The following is a 6,000-nucleotide window of genomic DNA, read 5'->3' on the forward strand; positions in this document are numbered from 1 at the left end:
GCCTAACAGACACTTTAGTCAAATCGTTCATTTGTTGTGTAGCTCCTCCTACTGTACATGTAGACGCAGAGAGCGTATCTGTTAATAACTTAGCCACTTTTCCATCTATCATTGTTAAAAAAGTTCATGTTTCACTAGTATTCCCTTACAACATTTGTTAAATATAGATGGCCGTAAAGAGTATATTTGGATTTTAATTTCATCTACAACAACCAATACTAATACCAATAATAGAATGTACGTCCATCAAAATTAGTTCTCAATAAAAAATAGACAAAATAACTTACGCAAAACTATTGTTATAAACAGATATAGTCTGAAACCACGATAAAAAACAGTTTTCTGTTTTCTGACTTTTAACGCTTTTTTATCTATAATTTTGGAAACCGCACGTATCCGCACCCGATTTTTAATAAATCAATTTTATAGACATCTAAGCTACAAATTAATTACTAAAGTAAAGCGTGGGGAAGCGTTGGTGACTACTAAAACTATTGGTAAACTTTAAGAATTTTTATTTTCTAGCTCATTTTGTAGTTTAATTAATTATTAGTAAACAAAACCATATAATCAAAAATATGAATTTTTTCTAAAATCTCCATAACATGATGCTTTCAAAAATGTATGACACTTTATACTTATTCATAAAAAGTTTTGTAGAAAATAATTTTTAAAGTAATGAAGCAAATGAGTTTAAAATGAAGATAAACAAAAATATGCAACAGTTTGGCTTCAAAAATTATCCTTTTACGTAAAATTTACTGAAATCTCTACATTATAGTAGAGATTAACTATTAAACTATTTAAAAAAATTAAAATATAATTTCTGCAGTGAAATTGAAATTTGAGCAAAAACATTTAATGTAAGTTTTTGTAGTACTATTTTCCACTGTGCGCCGCCTTAAATACTACTAATTAGAAACTTAAAAAAATCATTTATACATACTTTTTATGAATTTACTTGACTATACAAATTATAAAACAAAGTTAGAACTTATTACTTAAAAAAGCTTAAGCTAATTCAGTTTAGATTCTAAAACAGAAAGAAGTTCTTTGTGAGCCATTATTGTCTTTATAAACCCATCATGGCTTTCTTGTACGTAAACTATGCCAGAAGCTCTTAAAACTTCTTTCACAATTTTTTCTGTGGATTTTCCGTGTACAAGGAGTTCTGAAACTTCCATCAAGATTTCTAAGAATTTAGTAAGTTCTTTTTCACTAATCTTTCATATCAGCAAAGGTTCGTTAATATCAGTACTCCAATCTGTTAGTAGTTTCAGCACTGGTGTTAATTTGTGGAATTTTTTTTGATCTGAACAGCAGTATTTTCTAGAGAACTTAAATTTGTTATTGAAAGTACTGTCTTCACTGCAAACATCCTCTCTTCTTTATCTTAGCTACAAAGTAGTGCTTGAAGTTAAAGAATTTAATTATTTATGCGACACAAAGATCGCAAAAAGTGACCAACGGTAACGACGGTAAACGGACCAAAGTAGTGCTTGAAGTGAAGAATTTACTGTAAGTATTCCAGACAGATCAACAATCATAAGGTAAAACTCCTTTTTTAATATTTAGGTTCATATTTTGGACAAGTTCCAGATGTTTGATAATATGGTATGGTCTGTTAGACCAATTTTGTTTTACCTAAACATTTTTTTATTAATAAAATTATCCACACACACACAAATAAAAATTATTATTGTAAACAAAAAAAAGTTGATACCGTAATATCAAACTATAATACAGAGTATACACCAACACATAACTGTACAAGGTGTTTTAAATTCTCAGAATCGTTTCCATTTAGTTCGCGATATGAACACCAGATTCTGCAAAGCCTTCTGGCCAAGTTTAACCAGCGTGCATAGTTGTGGGAACCAACTTGATTTTTTTTTTGAACCGTCTGGGATTACTTTATTTTTAATAGCTTTTATTATCCAATATACATATCTTTAATCACTAAATAAATTTTTTAAAGTTGCTTTATCAATATCTAATAAATCGATTTCAGGACCTATAAATTGAACTACTTTAGTGGAAATTTTGAGATGATTGGCAATAGGGACAAAATTACCAATATTGCCAGAAAACGTATTGTTTGAAATTGTTTTTTCAACATTACCTGACAATAGGTGCCTCAACAGTAAATCATTTGTGTGCAAATACAAACTATCGAAATAAGTTTGGTTTGAAGTTTCTTTTCTAAAAAATGAATAATACTTCCTTTCCAGCCTAAAAAATTTTTATCTTTGGGGTTTCATAAATTGAAGTTTTATTCTAAGAGTTTTGTTTTCTCGTTTTCATTGACAAGAAAAATGAGCTTTAAAAACACATAAACTACAACTTGCACCCTGACAAGAAACAATGTTACACTTGCACTTTACTATATCAAATAGCTAGTCAAGATTACACTTTGCTATATCAAATAGCTAGTCAAGATTAGAGGTAAACTTAGAAACGGTCTCAGTGTTGCACTTGAAGCTAACAATATTAGTAGCTTTTTTCCATAATCTAATCATTTTATTTATATCAACTTTGTCCGTCACAATGGAAATTTCAGGATTCGTTTTCAACCATTGTGTTTTCACTTTAAATGAAACTTTTTTGCATTTATCTTTAAATTTTTCAGTTGCTTTATAGTTATTATCTCTTCTTAGAAACAGACCATATTTAATAACATCTTTTATTGTTGGTAACTTGGAATATAAAAATTCACTTGGAAAACCAATCATAAAACTTAATTTGCAACTTTGACTACTTTTACGTGTTCGTTTAGCCATCAATAAAGAACTCAAAGTTTTCACTAGTTTATAAACAATATTTGTCGGAAACTTAACGTGTCAACTCCAATACAGCATTTTAAATACGTCATCTCATGAATGATATTTCTTAAATTATTTCATATAACTTATTAAATAAATTCAAGTTTAAATGCAATACTTTTTTGTAACAGCGCAAGATATTACAGCAAAGTATAGCAAAAATAACGGTCTTTGTAAAATTTTAAAAATCATAAGGTAAAATGGATATCTAATAAATCTCGATATCTAATAAAGAGTATTTTAAATTGATGTTTTAATTATAGATGTTTTTGAGTGAATCGGAATAACCGGTAAAGTTGCGGCAAACCGGGTACATTGCATTTTTTACCCAAAACCTTGGTTTTTGAGGTTTAAATTTGAAAACCTAAAAATAAAAATTTATAATTTTTTTTTGCATTAGTTTTACTGAGGCCTCAGGATTTATTGTAAAAAGTTGAAAAATGACCAGCCCTAGTATTTGTGTACCTATATAAAAACACGACAAATATTCATACTTGTTTGAGTTGACTAGTGCGCCTGACAAGTATGAATAATAACTTATACGTACTTGTCTAAGTCAACTAGTCCACAAGTATGAGTTCATCAAAGTCATGTTTATAACATGTATATAAAGTATATACGTATTTATTACGTATAAAATTTTAAAACATATTGTGCTACTAAAATATACATTAATAATACTATTAAATTATACATTTTATCTAGAAAGTCGAAACAAATCATTTCAATTATTTAACTTAAAATAAAAAATTCTACCTTTATTAAACTATGATACTGCTCATACTTGTTTTCTTTAGTCAGATATTAATCCCATATTTAAGTACAAATATTAATCAACAACAACAATAACAATATACTACTAAGTAAATATTATACCTTGGTTCTTAAATAATATAATATCAGCTGAAAGGCTTAGTCACATATAACCTGGTTAAAATGAGAAAAGCGACCTTGTAAACATAAAAAACTCAAAAAAGTATAAGGACAAGAAAATAAACAGAGAATTAAAAAGAAAAAAATAAATAAATAAATAAAAAAGAAAAAATAATAATATGAAAAAAGACTTTTACGGGACCAAATTTTTTTCTTGAGTTCTTTGCCACGTTTTTTAAAGTATGTTTTGAGATGTGATGTACGTGGTGAAGACTTGTTTTGTTGGAAAACTTTATATAATTTTATAGCAACATAGAGTATTTTTAAAAACTAGAATAGTTAAACTTAATTAATGTGTGGTTTATAAATATACTGATTAGCTTTATTGCTATGTTTATTGCTGTCAAAAATTTGGCTGTACTTCTAGGAAAAATTTTATGTCAAAGATACGGACGAATGTTTTTCTAACTTTCCTTTCATTTCAGTTTTTCATTTATCTAGGTACTTGTCGAATTTCATTGAATTCCTAGTTTTCGCAGGTACTCTATTTTTAGTCACACTGTTGGCACCTTATTTTTATTTTACCTGATGTCTTTTCGGGAGATAGACGGCTAATCGATTGTTTTATTTTATTTTATATTTAATTTAGATTTAATAAAAAAACGGAAAGTCAAATAACAGAAGATTTAAGATGTTATTTAATTAGTAACTAATTTGAAATATAAAAATAATAAAACTTAGTTTGATATAAAGTTAAATAACTATTTTTAATATTTGCTTGCCTTATTTTAAGTTTTAGTTTAAGTTATTAAATGTTAATAAATATAAACTATGTATGTATGTTTAAAGTATGTATAAGTATTGCATAACTTTTTTTATAAATAATTATACATATTTTTAATTCATGTTATATATTTATAATAAATATGTATCACTACATATTTTTTTTTAGTTTGCAGCATGAAGTTGCAATCGATGAGATTTGCAAATTATATGGAAATGACTTAATGGCAGTCTTTATTATTCTGGCTATAAGCAAAATGAGATGAAAAGTTGTAAGAGGTGATCCACAAGGTTTTGTAAATTTTTTAGACAATAACAAATTACCAAGAGGTATCATTCCAAGGTATCATGGAAATCGCCTTGGAACAATAAAATGTAACTGGAACAGTAAAATGTAAAAGTTTGCGAGCAGCTCTTCGAAAAGCATTTTGTGGTACAATCACAATCAAACAAATGTTTGTGCTTGCTGTGTTTCGGAAACTTCTTACAGGACCCTGGATGAAATTGTTTTATGTAACATCAGACTATGCAACTTTTGATCATGTTGCTGGTATCCAGGTTGTTGAAAATGTTGTACAAACAGCTTAAGCTTGCAAATCCAATCTGGCAGGGTTGCTTGCAGGCAGACTGATTTTATTGAAAATTGAATAAGCCAAACAATTTAGAACCAGTAATAAATTTATGCTCTCTTGATGAAGAACTTCTTAAAATGACTTGTGCATGCCTTATTACAGTGGGATATGTTTTAAGTAGACAATTTAATAAATATTTTTCACTTACTTTTGAAGACACACTTAAAGAGGAGACGGTTAGTGCAAGGCTTCACAATATATAGTGAAGGGAATTTTAGATAGTGAGGAAATATTTAGTATGTTTAGTGATGCCAAAGTATGGTCCCCTATTGCAACAATTTGCTATATCTCTTTTAAATTAAAAAAACGACTGGATTATCTACACAGTTTAGACCTAAGTTTGGGAGAAAAGGTAGTAAACAGCCAATAAACGTAGCACATAGAAGTAGTTTTAGAAATCAATTGCATCATGCTGAAATTCGAGCTGATATTTGTCAAAGGCAAGAACCCAAGCGCCAAAAAGTTGATATAAAAGATAAAAGAAAATTAAAGAGCAAGCTATCAAAACTGAGTTTTAATGAAATTGTAAACATCACTTACAAACACTTGCCCATTAACCAACTATATGATTTAGAGGTCATGAATAAATTAGAATGTCATGTTAGGGAGAATTATTAGGGAAAAACTTTACCGCGAATGGTACAATCAAAACACTTGTAATCGTGTTTTGTATAATATAACTTTTTATAATTGTATAATTTCGCATAAACGTTTTTTGTATAGTAGGAAAAAATAATAAAAGAAAAAAGGACTTTATATAAACAATTTCTTACTGGAAAGATACTGGAAGAATGATATAGAGGCTCTTGATCATTGCATTAAAAAGATACAGCTTGCTAGTGGTGTTGCTTCCAGAGAATTGCAGTTTTATTAAAATGGTAACACCACAA

At 28.1% G+C, this 6,000-nt stretch overlaps 1 protein-coding gene across 1 annotated transcript in view; it reads right to left on the reverse strand.

The window, feature by feature from the left end:
• Nucleotides 1–6,000, reverse strand: part of LOC136091468 (uncharacterized) — a 49,801-nt gene that overhangs the window by 22,247 nt on the left and 21,554 nt on the right. The window lies entirely within an intron of this gene.

Source organism: Hydra vulgaris, chromosome 15, assembly GCF_038396675.1.
Source record: "Hydra vulgaris chromosome 15, alternate assembly HydraT2T_AEP".
NCBI classification, from domain to species: Eukaryota; Metazoa; Cnidaria; class Hydrozoa; order Anthoathecata; family Hydridae; genus Hydra; species Hydra vulgaris.